Raw genomic sequence first — 18,084 nt, 5'->3', positions numbered from 1 at the left:
GAAAAAAGCATACGATCCGTCCTCAGAAACGTAAGCTTCATTCAAATGAAACTGCAAAAATGAATCAGGAAAAATACTATATAAAAGCGATTAAAAGAATGATACCGTAACGAACATGAGATAAAAACAGGGTCGGAATATTTTAACCCATACATTTCTTGAACGACCCAGCTCTGGACAAATGTTCTAGGGTTACGTGGTTTTTGTGTTATGTTAGGGGACGATTATTTAAAGTCTCGTTTGAAGGTCAGTTTTCGTATTTAGCTTTATTCTACACCAGCGTTGACACTTTTCGAGAAGAAACCAGGTCTTATGGCAACAGAGCTGAAAGATGTTTTAATCGTGACCGAACAACATTGATAATAAACTCGTGTGCTACTCTCATTCGTCAATTAAATTGTTGTTCAGTCAAACATTGAATACGTTTTTTCTGAATTTCAAACTCTTAGATTAGTCATTCTATGATTTAACATCATCGTATAAATGAACAAAATTTGAGAAGCACCGTTAATTCATAACAACCTTCATAGAGTATTCATGATCATCCACTATAATAATATATTCGGTATAACATAATATAAAACATACGTATTGTTTAATTGACAATCAACTTTTGTTTTAAAACACATGTTTTTAATAATTTATGTTTCACTGCAAATAGTCAATCAATCAATCAATCAACTGAACTCGAGGAAGATATTTCTTTCATCTTATTAGGAAGACAGAGAAATATTTATTTTTGTCTTTGGGCTAATCAAATACAGTAACGTTAGAAGTTCAGAATTAATTTTTGATTACAGAACAAGCAAGGACAATTTAAGCACAGTTCATGACTTCTGCGAAGTGAACATTGATCACCACAATGTCACCAGTGTAGCATAAACTGTCGCTTCTTCCGTTTTCATATTTACCTGTTGTATGTAGTGGTTCTTATTGCCCTATTTTAGTCATCTGTATTTCATGGAATTTTTTTTTCTGCTTGTCTTTATATATTTCGGTCTTCGTTCTGTCTGTCTTTCTTGATTTATGGTTCTAAATTCTGTAAACAAGGTTATGATTATACTGTAGCTGTTCAATCACGACGTCTGCTATCTTTTGTGGATGCACACCATTTCGCTAGTTTGACAAAATATTAAAAGATTCCTATTTTATGTGTAAAACAGTATATTTGAAATCCCGAATATCGAGGTAAATTCAAAAAGGGGAAAGGAACAACAACATACAAAATCAACCTTCTTTCTAATTTATTCTGAAGTTGCTGTGTGAAATGTTCTTAAAAGCATGAACATATATTCTTGTGTAGGCATAATTTCATTTCTGCAGGTCAAGTTCTATAAATGAGAGGCGGAAAGGATATTTAAACTATTAAGTTGAAAACGAACTGACCATGCTACAAAAGGCGACAAACGACAAAAGACAAACAATATTCTACAAAACAAAACATAGGAAACTAAAAACAAAAATAACAGGAATCCCATCAAAAACCTGAGTATCTCATTATTAAAGTATGTATTGGACCCTATAATTGCTTAATTCTACGTCATTCTTGGTCTCTGGTGGAAAGTTGTCCCGTTGGCAATCATACCACACCTTCTTATATTTCTATACGTTTATCTTGAATTGCCTTCTGAAACAAATTATATTTTTCTCAAGAAACTCGGTATCAAACGGTTTCAATAAAAGACATGTTCCCCCTCAATAGAAGAATGGTAAATACTATCTTTTTTTCATCTAGATTGGCCATTTTAACGTTTGGTTGCTGTCTTGTTGATGTTAATTGCGCGTCTCGTTTTTATTATTTTACACATCCTTGACCATTTCCTCGTTGGGTTGCTTCTTTTTACATGTATATCCCATGTTTCCCTTTAATCATTCTACACATCATTGACCTTTTCCTCATCGGGTTGCTACTGATGTATACAGTGCGTCTACTTTTAATCATTTGTGAAACGGATATTCCATAAGGGTAAAAAACTCGTGATGGCGTCAGTAAAATATACAGAAGGATGATTTCAACTTCACCAATTGGAACTCATGGTTTATTAGCCTCCTTGTCAGCAGCAACCCTCTATCAAATCATGATAGGAAATACAAGCCCTGGAATATCGCATCACCTGGGAGATATGTACTTGGTATGGAGGCGCTGCTGGAATGTTGCTACATAGACATAAAAAGTTAACAACTGGGTTCAAGATGTCAATCACAACCACTCAATTAAAAGCTCCTGACTTAGGACAGGCACATAAAGAATGTGACAGGGTTAAAAATGCTTGTTAGCATTTAATCCTTCCCTTATCCTGGGACAGTGGTGTTACATCACATTATAAGAGCAAACTTTAAAAAAAGTTGAAAATGGTTTAACCCAAATAAATGGTACAAGGCACACAACAACTAACATAAAACCAATAGACACAAAGCACCGAAATAAGAGCCCTTGCAGTTACTGAAAAAAGTTGTTTCAAAGCCAATTACAACTTTTAAATAAATCATGTTCTTCCAGACTTAAGTATCAATCTTTGCACATCCAATGTATTTAGTGTAAAGCCGTCATAAACAATCTGAGAAATATAAGTCACAGTATCGACAAGATGCAGAAACCACGAGTGTAATATTATGATTTATCTTATTGTGTACACTAAGTTTTTTTTATACATAATGCCCCTACAGAGACAATATTGTAAAACGTTAAAAATAAAAGTTTATTAATAGTGCCCCCTACAGTGACAAAACTGTAAAACGATATCGAGGACTTAAATACTTACCATACTGAAATGTATTATATATATTCTCTTATGCCCTCAGATTAAGGTTAACATTCGGAAGTTTGAAATTTCGAAAAACTGAAGAATTGTCATACATTTATTTGCTTGTTCCTCGTAGTAAACACAGCGCATCACTAGCTTTCTTCTGAAATTTAAAATGCCAGACAATTATTAAAGCGGAAACCAGATGAACTTAAAATTGAGTGGATCAAACCTGTTTGTTTAGGCATTCAGAGGTACAAACGAAAATTATGAAATACCATGATAAGACGACTTTCTAACCCATTCATGAAGCTTGCGGTTTTTGGTTCTTTATTCTTTATTCTTTTATTTCCTAAACAAAATATATTGTTTGAAGATTTGTCTGTTGGAACAACAACATGTTTGTCATGGAAAGAGGATTAAAAACCAAAAACTACAACCTTCTTAGAAACACTTGTATATACACAAAAGTATCAACTCCCTAAGGAAAAGTTGGCCTTAATTGGATTTGACTAATCCTAGGTCTTTCTTATATAGCTCTTTAGCTGTTTCGGTTATAATACATCCTTGGTTTTCAAATATTCGGCTTTAAGCGTACCTGATGCAGACAAATCTAGAGTGGCGCTTCGGACGCATGACATTAATAAACTGTCGTTTTCAATTTTTAATGCTTTTGTATATGCAATAAGTGTGTGTTGATGGCAGATCTTCAATAGTTTCCGTTATATTTGACCAGAACGTTTTAGACTCCTGGCGATTTAGGTCATGTTGTATACATAGGCACCTAATTTGTATCTTTGTGCATAGCTTATTTATAGGAACAAACAATCTTTTTCAATTTTCATCGAAAATAAAAAAAATAAATATCCCCCCCCCCCTCAACAAACACACACACTAAATATGAATAATCGGTGCCAAACCCTCTCCCTTTAGTTCAAGACGGTATGTTTCCTTTTTGCTATTTCCGTGTCGGGTTGATGCCTCATTGATGTATATCCCAATTCTCCTGTTTATTATTCTACAAATCCTTGACCTCTTCCTTGTTGCCAATTTTTGTCGATTAAAATACTAAGTAGTAAATAATGGAACAAATATAGCTAACATTTTAAGTGCAATGGATATTGATTTATTTAGTAATGTATCTAAAAGTGTAAAGCAATTAAAAAAGATCTAAATGTTATTGTGAATTTTCAATATTCGTATAGTAAACTTACTAATTTGATAGCTTCATGACGTATTTAGACGCATCCAAATTAAAACTAGAACTATAAATGTCAAAATGTGTTCACCAACTACCGACTATGTATCCATTTATATTTTTTTTTGCTAAAGAAATAGACGTCTATGTAGGGCAAACTGGGCACCTCTTTGTACAAGGCAAATGACATAGCAGTTCAAAAACGTTAGCTTACTTTCAGTATCTGCTAATATTCTTTCATTTCCCAAGTTTAAAGCTAGTAAATCAATTAACAGGATACAAATCAAGGCAACAACACACAAACTTAGGGAATCGAATGAACTCCAAAAGGAGTGAGATCGGCATCTTCGACAAGGTAGGTGTCTCCTGCTATGCGTACGTCACTCGCTGTACAGCTTCTTGTATGTATCATTTTCTTGCTAGACTGCTGCCATATTGATATAAATCCTGCATATTCTTTTAATTATTCAACACATCCCTGACCATTTCCTTGTTGCAGTTGTTTTACGATCGAATTAATAGCTAAATTTAGTTGCAATGTCAGTTTTATAATGTCATTAGACTGAATCTTAAATAAATGCAAGAACTAAGTCATGTAAGAGTCAATTCTCAAATTATCGACTATGTGTCTAATCTTAGATTTTTTACAAATAAAAAAGAGGCCCCTCATGTGGGTGTCCAAGTAATCACATAATCACAAATGTTTTGCCAATATAATCACATAATCATTAATTATTTCTTTTAACAAGATAATCAAATAATCAAACATACAGTCCTAGATTATTAAGTAATCATGAAATATTTGGTCTGATAATCACTATAAAAAATGGCCAACTAATCACACAATCAAAGACCCCATGAGGAGGCTAAAAAAAGAGTGGAGTTAAGAAATATTAAGCTCCTGTTTATACAATCCTAAGGGTACAGCTGACATGGCGTATTGTCCTGGGTCTGACAAAAATAACTTTGACTTCTTAACTGTATCAAACCGCAACATGGTAATGAGAGATTGGAAAATTGACGGTTCATGTAAACAATTCATAACGCAAAGTTCTTCTCTATTCTGATACAAAAATATAATTCTACAGTTACTCTTCAAACACTGAGTCTGATATTTTAAGGCAAAACAAAATCACTTATAGTTTCAAGCGATACAAAAATCTTTTCATCTGCACTATAATGATGAATCTAGTGTTCTCCTATGTCACTTCGTAATGTTCGTTATTTAGGATACAAATATTTGATGCTGACCGCTTGTTTTTTTGTTTTTTGTTTTTTTGTTTTTTTGTTTTTTTTTATCTTAATTATTATCACTACGTTTTATACTCGAACAGATGTAGATCTTAACACACTGTTTAATCAGTAGTTTGAATAACAATAATTGAAGTAAATTTATAAGTGAAGGTATCAGGTTTGTTTTTATCTGATATTTCATATGAAAGTAATAAATCTTCCTATAAATATATCTAGACTGTAAATTATGTTGCAGCTATTTATCAAGGAGCCAGTACTTCGGTACTGGCCTGTAAATACGGATATTATCATGATTATTTTATTGAAATTTACTGTTATAAAATTTTAGAAATCGTCTTAATTTAAAGAGTATTAGCTACGAGATATAAAAAAATAGAATATTTGTTTGTTCAATCATTAATGAAATTCAAATAGTGAAATAATACGTTTTTAGCATAAAATTTCGTTTAGTTTTGTCAAAATAAGCGAAGAAACATCGCTGATGAATTGTTCACTTGCATGTGAATCATTCGACCTCATTGAATCCGTATTCATGTGACCTTCAATTTAACCCCGTAGCTTGAGATGGATTACGCATGTATTCAGCTATTAAAAGGAAAAGTATATCAACATCGCAAACGAAACAAGGATAAACCATTTGGTTGACTGATTCGATCCACCAAATAATAATTCTATACAGGTAAAAAACGATGATAAACATACTTTTAACCTACAATATGAAATCAAACAGACCTAGAAAAATCACATTGCACGTGGTCGCTATTTGCTTATATTTGTGTTCATATCAGGTTATATGACCGTCGACAGTAATTGGAGGTCATCTCGATGGTTTATTAAATGACGTCTATACAAAAATACACAGTAAATGCTGATACGTATTATCGACTCCATGCATTGTAAATTATTTATTTTAGACTTTTTGTAATTCGGATATACGTTTTAGTATTTTTTAAATCAAATATGAGTACCTCCTGCCATGCATGCATTACTCGCCTTGCAAATCAACACATATACAGACACACGCACATTTTCAAGCATACGGGCAGGGAATAAAGTAAAACGAAATCATTTAAAGAAGACATTTTATTCAAAACAAGGGAAATATGCTGGGAAATGTGGTAAACAGGGTGAACTTCAATTGTTTAACAAATAACTAGTATTGACATTACAAATCACAGAATGATCACAATATCATGAGATTTTGCTATTACTATATCGAAATTATTGATTGTAGTAGTAAACATGTTCAACCTAATAGACAAAAAACGCCTATTTGGAACCACGCCTATTTAGCACTACGCCTATTTGCTTATTTAGCTTATATATATAAAAGCGATAATGAAATAGAAAATGTTTTGAATTGGACCTAGCTATGAAGTGATTGTTCCGTTTGGTACTTAAAAAATAAACAGAAAGGAAGTAATTTGAATGAGTTAGAAATATTATCGAGAATTGAAAAAGATTATAAATATTAGTATTAATCGGAAAACTATGTCTGTAGTATTGCCTGCTAGTTTAAATCTGATCCCTGGACATCGCGAATCCAGAAGAAATTGCAATATGCTGTTTACCATTGATGACAATGGACGAAACTCGACTATTTTTATGGACCAGGATGCAAAACAGAAACCTAAACAGATAGGACGTTCATATAGAATAGTAGGATTGAAGACTGGCAAAGTGATTGAGTTTAACCTCTAACGCTCTTTCTTGGTTATTCTGTAATAACAAGGACATATAGTAAGCTCATCATCTAAATGTTATATTGAACAGATAGAAGACTGAGATCGTTTTATTGTACAATATACTCATTCAATCGATAAAAAGTGTTTGAAAGCTCGGTTTCCTAATCAACAATAAAAGCCTTTCAATGGGCTTTTAGTAACTGTCAGTTTTTTCTCATACGGAGAGATTTAATATTATATGTATATCATTTGTTGTATTTGGATTTCGACAATAAATTGAATACTTAATTCTGAGTTCTTTTTTTTTCTTTTGTTATTCTTTAGCACATGTTTAAGTGAATAAGTTGTTCTACCAAGGGAAATGGTTGAGTACAAACCAACATGTTTAATTCCATTTTATTGTTAATATATCAAATAAGTACAGGTGGTAAGCATGTCCATGCAACAAATTTTCGACAGAGACCTCTAAATTACGTAGATTTTAGCAACTATAGGTCCCCATATGGCCGTCAACAATGAGCCACAGTGTAAAGTCAGCTATAAAAGGACCCAAATGACAGAAAGTGAAATATTTCAAACGACATAACGAAACCATACTGCCTGATTTATGACAAAACAATAAACGATAATAAAAAACCAAATATAATAGACAACAACCAATGAATAACGACAGGCACATGAAGAATGTGGTGGGTTTAAACATGTTTAAGATCGCTTTACCGTCAAATTTCCCAAACTATGGACAGTGGTGCAAGAGTAAAACGGTACCCAATATTGAATTAAAACCATTAAACGAAAAGGAACATAATCAAAGGGAAAAATTGTCAACAAAAACGACACAGAAAACTAAAATTTAGCAACACAAAAACTACCACAAAAACCAGGACTGAATATCAACTGCTTCTTAAAGGCCAACAATTCCTGTTGTTTTTTAAAATAAGGAAACTTTTTTATTGGGTTTTTATCATGTTTGTTTGTTAGCATACTAAAAGTTGATGTTGACAACAGATTCCTAGATTTATTATTAGCCCCGTAAGCCTACTAAAAGTTGATGTTTGAATCAGATATCTAGTCTCCTCTGTTGATATAGATTTCTGTGATTAGAAATAGATATGCGCCTGTTTATATTACACTTCTGATTGACAAGAAATATTATTGATATGGTCATAATCGTAAATTAACGTTTTACAAAACTTTACGAAAACTGTAAAAACATTTTTTTCTGCGATAGAATAATTATTTCTGTCTCTCTCTACTTTGATATACACCACGTTACTGAAAGTTCAGATACAATTATTATTACATCAAAACGTACATGTTGTTACCTAATACAAATACAAAGATGTGGTATGATTGCCAAAGAGACAACTATCAACCAAAGATCAAATGACGTAAATGTGACCGTACGGCCTTCGATAAGGAGAAAACCCCTAACCGTTCAATAATCTATATATTAACGGCCAAGCTATAACAAGAGTGAAACGAGAAAAAAAAACAACGAATATATTTATTTGCAGAACAATAAACGAAAAACAAATATGATAAACAGCAATTAACGGCAACTCTGGCATAAACTATTTCTATTTGAGGTAAATTGCATGTAGGTGCAATATTAGTCAGCGCATATTTACAACGAAATTAACTTATAACACTTTCTGAAGCGCGTCAATTACTGCATTATGTGGTGTTAATTTAATTATTTTGGAATCAAATAAATTTATTTTCGCTTCACTTATAAATAACTAAAGTAGAACATACTTATCAATAGCAGGTGTCAATATTTCTATCTGTAAATATAAATTTATATTACATTAGACATGTTAGAGGTAAAAAATGAAAACAACACGTTTAAATTAAAAAATCCGAAGCGCTTTTCTGGATCAAGATATGCATTAAATATTTGTAGCATATTTTTTACTACATACTCATGATTATCTACACCAGGAATAGATAACCTTAGGTGTATTTGTCAAAACCCTTCGGAATTTTCTGTCCTCATTGCTCTACAACGAAGTATTGTATTTTGTTTTTTTAAACTTTTGCAAGTCGAGCGTGACTGGTGAGTCTTTTGAAGACGTAAAGTGCTTCTGGCGTACACCATTTTAATCCTAGTAACCATGAATTGTTTGGTTAAGATGAGCAGATGCACAGCACTACACATAACATAACAGATTTTTAATAAGGCAAAAATACTACAAATGTCACTTATGATAAATAACGATCCCTTAATTTTGCATTGAATGTGTTAAAACGTGAGCTTTGATACGATTTTTCTATCATTTATTACAGTTCATACCATAATTGACTTTGTCTTCAATTATGGATCGAGCATATGTTTGAATTTAGTGGTTTTATATAATCATTTGCATCTTTTAGTTACAGAATATTTAAGATCGTACGTTCCGGTCAAGGTTTTCTTAAAACTTTTAGGTAAGAAGTATGCATCCAATCATCGTATTTTGACAATATATAAAAAAGCAAATTAAAAAAATTACCGAACTCCAAGGAGAATTCAAAACGGAAAGTCATTTAAAAATGGTAAAATCAAAAGCTCAAACACATCAAATAAATGGAAAACAACTGATTAATATGTGCAGAATTTGGAACGATAATGTACTCATGGTGATGATAAATGCAGCAAAGCAATTGAGATGCATAAAATATATACAGAAATATTCCATTTCATTAGTTATAATAAGGTTATTATACACTAAATACCTTTTTAATTAAACACTTATTTTTACAATAACAGAAATTTAAATTAATTTTCCAGCATACAGTTTTAAGATATTACTATCACGAACCTTATTTTTCCCGCATTATTTTTACCGATGAAGATTTAACCAAACCAAATACATCATTATGGGATTTGGAATTTAAGAAAATCTAGAGATCATTGTACTGAAAAAAAGATTGACTCCATCAGGCAGAAATGATCATACTTGATTTTACTATTCTCTTAAGATTAGTTTTGGTCATAAAACTCTTCTAGTATTCAAGTAATCATGCATCCTTAGCTTTCCATTTGAAAATCTAATACAGTACGCCAGTTCCGGGATACAGTAGTTGAATCTGTCATGTGACTTCCATCACAACGTGACAAAAATGTAGGCATCGTCAATTCCATCACATGTTGAGCGAACGGGTGAAAAAGTTTGATATTATTCTGCACAAAATATTTGGAAAATTAAATCTAATAAGTGGGTGACCCTCCCTTGTGTTGTACGGAAATAAAGATTACGTACTTACGGAACATAAGTTATTTCTAGATTACCCTGTAGAATGACTATTCTTAAAGTGCTTGAAACTTTGATAGAGCAGGGATACAGGCGCGCCTTATATCTGGTAAATGACGTCATAAAGGCGTGCGATGAAAGACATGATTCGAAAAATGTCCTATTTGAGAACGGTAAATAAAACAACGGAGAAAACTGTTTGGTCACGAAGTTTTCTAAGCTTCTTACTGTTTTCTATCTTTTACGTCGTTTGGTCACTGATGTCTAATTGACATTCTATTACAGAATCGTATTGTTATCCTCGTTTCATATAAATAGGACGAATCACGCGTACTTATTTTGTTGTTTTGGTAATGGCGGTTACTTGAGAATTTTTAATTATATAAATTAAAGAGATGTAAATTACATTCAGAAAGGTTATGCAAATCAACGAAGAGCCACGTTTTAAATACAGGTCTTAGCAATTATCAAAATTTAAAGGGAGATAAGACAAATCTAATTTTACTGCTTGAAATAGTAGGATTACAACCAGTAGGTATATTAAAAAGGGAAAGAAGATACCAAAAGGCAAAAAAAAAAAAACCAAAACACCATGACCCAAGTCGAGAGACAATCATCACTGTACTGAAAAGTACATGTTAAGCAACAAACATGAGATGATCTCAGGTGCTCCGTAAGGGTTAATGAAATTTCGGCTCGACAAAAGCATACTACAAATAACAAATTTTACCTAACCTAACAATATGAGCAATCTAAAACATGTTTAATACTTAAGTCATTAAGTGATGCTCGAAACCAAATATAAACAAGAATCTTTGTGCATTATCGTGTCAAGATTTGAAGTTGATGTGTACACCACTGCATGATTAACTTCTTTTAATCAAAATTTTAACTGGTACAGGAGGGTCAGACGAACAGACCGATACATAGATCAGAACTATTTATACCTGTTTACTAGGCGTAGGTAGATAATAATAAAGATTCAATAATGAAAAAAAATCATTCATCCTCGCAACGGTGCGCTTTTTTCTTTAGCGCTTTAAATGTTCACATAAAAATGGCAGCTCTGTTTCTAAAACGATATTCGAATTAAAAGTATTTTTTTTTTTGTAATTTGTTATAATTCGTTTTAACTGAATGATGGAAAAACTAGTTGAGTAAGGATAAATTTTTAATAAAGTATTCTATTTAGGAAAAACGCGAGTGTATTAAACTTTTAAAAACCTTTTCGGTATTTATAAGTTTTAAAAATAATAGTCTGTAAAGAATATATTATACAGTTTACAATCAGTATAAAATATGATGCTTCAACGCACGCACCTAGGGATTATATTCACTGTTTTTAACCTGCAAGTGAAGTCTACAATTGGATATATTTTTTCTACTATTTCATTTTGACTAAAAAGGGAAATTTATTGAAGGTTTATAGTTTGACTGAATTATCTATTTATAATGACTTTGCTAATGGATATGTGAAATAAAAATCACTGTTCGACTCAAAAGTGAATACTTATGGAATTTTGCTCTTCATTTCTGTTGAATAAATATTGTAAGTAACGATAGTTTCACTTAATCTAAAAGATATCTCCCTGCCCTATCGTTACTGATAGAAGCTTGTTTTAAATTCTGTAATAGCATGTTTGTAAGACAAAGAAGGTTTATAACGTCAGTTAGTGAACTCGTCGTTTGTGTACTTAAATATATAACAAATATGTCATTGAAACATGAGTATAACTGTTTTTCTTAGGATCGAAGCAACAAACATTTTGCATATAACAAAATGAAGAAAAGTTGTGTCACTTTGAATTAATTGTCACCTGTCAGATTTAAGTTACAGGATCCGTGTTTTTTTTCTTTTTCGAACAGATAATATAATTACTTCAGAGTCACTTTGAAAGGACTGCCATTTTAATATTTTTTCTTATTTATCGCAGTAATTTTCAATGTCTTATTGTGAATTAATCAATTCATATCGTTCACACAAAGGGAATTTACTACTATATTGTTATTCAAAGAGCTTGTCTTTATATAACTTCACAAAAGTTACTATAATTAAATGAAATAGAATGGAACAAATAATATAAAAACAACACTCAACATTCGACATTAAAACTGAAAACATTAGATTAAAATTAGTGGCGTATTATACAGAGTTGGAAATTTAGAGAAAAGTTTTTGCATAATAATTTATTAGTTCACAATTACCTTTTTATACAGGTTTTGACTATCCTGTAAATGTTCTGTTCGACGACATTCTTAAAAACACAATGTGAAGTCGGTCAATAAATATGGACTATAATTGATGTACCTATTTCTGATTATCATTACACTACACTTTATTCTCTCGATAATTTAGACCATAATCAATTATTGCTGCCGTCTTCTTTGTTAAACATAATATGTAGAAATATTAATTGCTTCTATTGATCATATTGCTCCTAACGTTGGTCTATATTCACGCATCCCTGGCTTTTAAATGTTAAGTTTTGAGCGTTACCGACACAGATAAATCCAGAGAAGCGCTTCGGTACCCCTATATTTATTAAGTGTTTATTTCAAAGGATACCACGCATATATATTTATATATAAATAATTTTAAAATCCTTAGTAACAATATCATGTGAGTGTTCACTAGAGCAAAACATTTATGTACTTACATTTACGATTAACACTAGGTTGATTTAAGTACTGTCAAATTAAGTCAGTCAGTAGAAAACAATTTTAAAAAGATAAACATATTTTTAATAAAAAAAAAAACATTAGTACCTTTAACTGCACCATTTAAAACGTGAAGTATAACTGATTTGACACATCAGTACATTTTAGAGAGAACTTATATTATCTTGAAATAAGTTTTTTACAGTAAAAATACACCACTTTTAGTAGGTTTATGTGAAAACGAAAAATACATGACCTAGTTAATCTAGTTGTTCTAACTGAGGGAACATACACCGATGATCCACCTTAAACATTCAATAGAATATCATGGAAATGTGTGCTAGTGTGGAAATACAGAACTCTTTTCCAGGGGTGTACATAATGACACTGGGATGGGGACGGGTGTTATGGTAAAAAGAAAAAGATATAGTTGAAGCGTATTTAAACATTTAATACATATCACGTACATGCTTGCTAGAGTCCTTCACAAAAACTCCAATACACAGGCTACATATATGAGGAAGGGCTTGCTATTGGGTGTAGGTGGAAATACAAAAAATATATGTTAAGCGTTAAGCATTACTGTAACCTTTAATAGAATGTCATGAATAAATGAGTGCTAGAGTGATATAACTATTCTTTAACTGAAAGGTGTATTGGTGAGTGCAATGCGATAAAACAGATGTTAAGTGTAATTCTGTCATTCACTAAAATATCATGGTAATGCGTGCTTAAATGAGACGTTGAATACACTTATACTGAAAACAGGGAGATGAATGGGAGAGGGGCAGGATGAATACTTAAAAAGATTTTTAGCGTAATATTAACACTCAATATATGTTCATGTAGATGTGTGCTACAGTGATGCATCAGAACTGTTCTATTTGGGGACAGAACGGGAAGGGGCTTCTATGAGGACTAGGACAAATTAATAAAATTAGCTTAAATTTTAATATTTCATAGAATATCATGAGTGATACACAGACATTCTTATACTCTGCGTCTCATTGAGAAAATATATTTTTAAACTTTTTATTATGAAACTTTATATGTATGGTCAGCAGTTAATTACGTGATGTGTCCATATCTTGAGATATATTTGTACCCACTTATTATTTACCAACCAAGTTGTATCCAAAAATCTTTGAAGTGACGTCAGACCCTCCTGGGTAGTCAATGTAGTTAAATGCCCCCTTAGTAAGTACGTGGACTTCTCATTTTCGAGTATTGACATACAAACACGAAAATAAAACCGCTAAAATAGGTATGAATTTAAATGGTACCAATTTGATAATCTAACCGGATACTTCTAATGATGGACAAAGGATGACGTATGTATTTTAATACATTCCATTTGCATGACAGGTGTGTATCTAAGGATTCAAAACTACCTATTACTCTGCAATCAATTGAGATTTATATACATTAAACGGTTTAAATTTAAAAAAAAGTCTGACTTTCTGTGACATTAGAAACTTGTATTGATGCAAGAAGAATAATGAGAACATGTTAATACAACGAAAACAACCGCATTGCATTGACAACAACACGATGTTTTCCTTTTGCAATAAGTTTGCATTCCTGAAAATATTAATATGTCGTCGTTGTTTAGCCGTCTGTTTTAACTGTGTTTGGTTATTGTTTTTGTGTATATTCAGGCTGTTTGTTTTATTATTTATTATTAAATAGCCGTACGATGACCCACAGACCTTTGGTTGCTGATGGATAGTTGTCTCTTTTGCAATCATTTTGTTTTGTTTATAAAGCATTTAATATGCTCAGCATTGAAAATGTAAAATCCTGTTTTATCTTTTGTCTACGCCTCGTTAAACACATTTTACATTTAAACTATCTATACACATTAAACAATATTTATTGAATTAAAAAATGTCTTTTGCATTTAAATCAAAATATATGTTACTTCCTTAGATACAACATATAAACAAAATACATTAATTTCATGTTGTTAATTTAACGCAGCACTTCATTGGATATTAAATTGCCAATAGGATTATTAAAGCAGTACTTTTACAGGTTCAAATATACATGAACTGTGAACATTTAAAAACAAATGTACGGAAAAAAGTTAATTTTAAACTTGTTCCGCATAAAGATATTATCATCTGAAGTATAATAATATTATAAAACATAAACAACATATCATCAGGTAAGTGGAGTTTGTATTGCAGCATTTTGTTTTTTCTAATTAATTGATATTTGTTTTTATTGAATCTCCTAACAATTAGTTAAAACTTTAACAGGACGCACAATTCATAAGTTAACGACGAAATATTATTATGAAAAAGATTTGTTTGCTAAATTTTGTGAAAGTTTGATCTTTTCTTATATAAATAAATCAAGAAAATAAGATATCGAAAAAACAAACCGCCTTGAAGTTAACTAAAAAGGACTAAGTGCGAAATAAAGTATCCATGAAAATGTTGGTTTACAGTACATAACCATTGATTCGAGACTGAAAGTTACAAAAACTTAATATAGGCAAAATGACTACTATGGATGTATTATTCGTGAAAATTAAAATAGCAAAAATACCGAACTCCAAGGAAAATTCAAAACGGCAAATCTGTTATCAAATGGCAAAATCAAACACTCAAACACATCAAACGAATGCAAAATAACTGTCATATTCCTGACTTGGTACAGGCATGTCCTCATGTAAAAAGTGATGGTTTTATGGCTAGCTTAACCTCTTTTATAGATACCGATTTTCGTGATTTGATAGGAATAGGTGAACCACGAATTTAATGTTCAACAAATTACGAATTCTCTATAGGCTTGTATGCAGACTTTCATTAACTCAAATATCCCCGAACATGTTAGTTTCCCTCAATCCCTTAAAATTGTTACCTTCGAAAAAAGGAATCTACAGAACTTGTTCGGTGCAGTAAAATTGATACCGTTTATGTTATTACTTTCGCAGTGTCGATACTTCTACTTGTGGACTATTAGTCCCCGAGTGTATCACAAGCCCAGTAGATAGTAATTCGGAACTGGCTTGAAAATACGGATAACAAATTTTGAAAATTAAGGAATATATCGCCCTCATGCAAAGCTATGATTCCGTATCCTGACTGAGCTTTACTTTATGCATTTGTTTGGTTTGATCAGCTATTCAACGTTTGTAGTAAGCTTTTGGATTTTCAAATATTTCTGCCTCGAGCATCACTGATTAAGGAGGTTCGCTCCTCTAGTTTTTGTATTTTTGCCAGATATTCGGAATCCTCTGGTTTTATCCATGTAGTGCCATGAAACATTTTGCCCGCTAACCCCTACTTTTATTACCATAATTTTATTACATATAGTTAAAAATGTCAGCTTTGAAAATCTTATAAAATCCTTGTTAATTTTTCATTGTTTTTGAAAGAAAAAAGGTGCAAATGTTAAATGTTTGAAAAATGTAGAGAGAATTATTTCCCGCTAAATTTTCAATGGCTAATATCTCGAAAAATAGCACATTGACCCTTCATTTTTTTCTGCTTTTTTAGTTTCTTTATTTATATACTATAAACTTAAAAAAGTCTTTTAAAAAGCTTGTTATTTTGAAACAGAGTAGCGAACATCCTTAATTGTCGAAATGCGCATCTGGTGCAGTACAATTGGTACCGTTTATGTTATTTGGTTAGATAAGATTCTAGAAGTTTATTAGATAAAATTGAAGATGAAAAAGAAAATATAAATGTCCTATTATTCAATGTTGATTAAGAATTAACCGTGTGGATACTCATATTACATGTATTAAATTTAATTCAAAATGTATTAGATAAATAAGTCTTTATGATTATAATTCATATTGACCAATAATTCAATTTGTTATAATACCATAATTTTTCTACACTATGAACTACCAATCATAATGATCTTTTCAAAGATCGACTACATCTTCCATTAAAAGGAAAGGTGTTTTATCTACAACAATGGAAATTATAGATACGCATTCTTACGGCCACGCAAAATCTCATTAATTGAGTGACTAAAAAAAAACAAAAAAACACCGATGACAATATCATCCACAATGATTTTTTTTTTGTTAGCGAATTTTTCATTGACAACACATTTGTCAAATTAGGTTGTTTTATGTGTTAAGGTATGCCGAAGGGTACTAGTACTAGTACTGTTGTACGTTTGTTTTTTCTACATTGGCTAGAGGTATAGAGGGAGGGTTGAGATCTCAAAAAACATGTTTAACCCCGCCGCATTTTTGCGCCTGTCCTAATTCAGGAGCCTCTGGCCTTTGTTAGTCTTGTATCATTTTTAATTTTAGTTTCTTGTGTATAATGTGGAGCTGAGTATGACGTCCATTATCACTGAACTAGTATACATATTTGTTTAGGGGCCAGCTGAAGGACGCCTCCGGGTGCGGGAGTTTCTCGCTGCATTGAAGACCCATTGGTGGCCTTCTGCTGTTGTCTGCTCTATGGTCGGGTTGTTGTCTCTTTGACACAATCCCCATTTCCATTCTCAATTTTATTTAGTAGTACATCCATTCTAGCAAACCTTTTAAGCATTCATATTAAACCAACACGGTTAGAAAATACAAATAATTACACCACTACTAACACAATTCTATATTAATATTCTTGTAAAGGTTAGACCATACATAAAATAATACCATAACAAACATAATCCCAATTTTATATTCTATTTTTTAAAATTTACCTGTGACGTCACTTTTTGCCATAAAACCAGGTTCAACCCACCATTTATTCTTAAAATGTCCTGTACCTGTACCAAGTCAGAAATATGGCAGTTGTTATCAAATAGTCCGTTTCTATGTATGTTGGCGTTTTTGTTTTGTAGCAGTTCAGTGTTTATGTTGTTGCGTTGATTTTCTTTTTTAGTTAATGTGTTTCCCGCGGTTTTGGTTTGTGACCCGGATTTGTTTCAGTTAAATCGATTTATGACTATTGAACAGCGGTATTCTCATGTTGCCTTTATTAGGCAGACATTACACAAGAAAACGAATAAACAGTATGTCAAGTTCTACCATTTTAGTATAAAATATATGGGTGACATATTGAATATGACTTATCGTATTAGTATTATATATATAAAAAAAAAGGTTTGTGCTCGTAACGCAGAACTTCATCAATCAGATTTATATGGAAAAAAACCCAACTAATTACGACACTTTCAAGTGTTACTGTCCTCATCACGACCTGACCGAAACGACTTGACTGTATATCAAGAGAGACATGTTTTCGTGGTCTAATTTATAGAAATACAAGAATGGTCGTCTGATCAGCAAATGTACCAATTGTAGCCTATTGGTAATGGTTAAATATTAGCTC

The 18,084-nt window shown here is 31.7% G+C and overlaps 1 protein-coding gene across 2 annotated transcripts in view; it reads left to right on the top strand.

Annotated features, from left to right (window-relative positions):
• The first annotated feature begins 14,780 nt into the window (after nt 1-14,780).
• Nucleotides 14,781-18,084, top strand: part of LOC127717794 (L-gulonolactone oxidase-like) — a 49,707-nt gene continuing 46,403 nt past the window's right edge. Inside the window, exon 1 of one of the 2 annotated variants that reach the window (XM_052223625.1) lies at nt 14,781-14,942. The gene's annotated coding sequence lies outside the window, so the exon portion shown is untranslated. The remainder of the gene's footprint in view (nt 14,943-18,084) is intronic. The other variant, XM_052223624.1, reaches the window with a different exon arrangement.

The sequence above is a fragment of the Mytilus californianus genome, unplaced genomic scaffold (assembly GCF_021869535.1).
Source record: "Mytilus californianus isolate M0D057914Y unplaced genomic scaffold, xbMytCali1.0.p SCAF_10, whole genome shotgun sequence".
NCBI lineage: Eukaryota > Metazoa > Mollusca > Bivalvia > Mytilida > Mytilidae > Mytilus > Mytilus californianus.
Note: the sequence above shows the minus strand (reverse complement) of the source record. Positions and strands in the feature narration are given on the sequence as shown.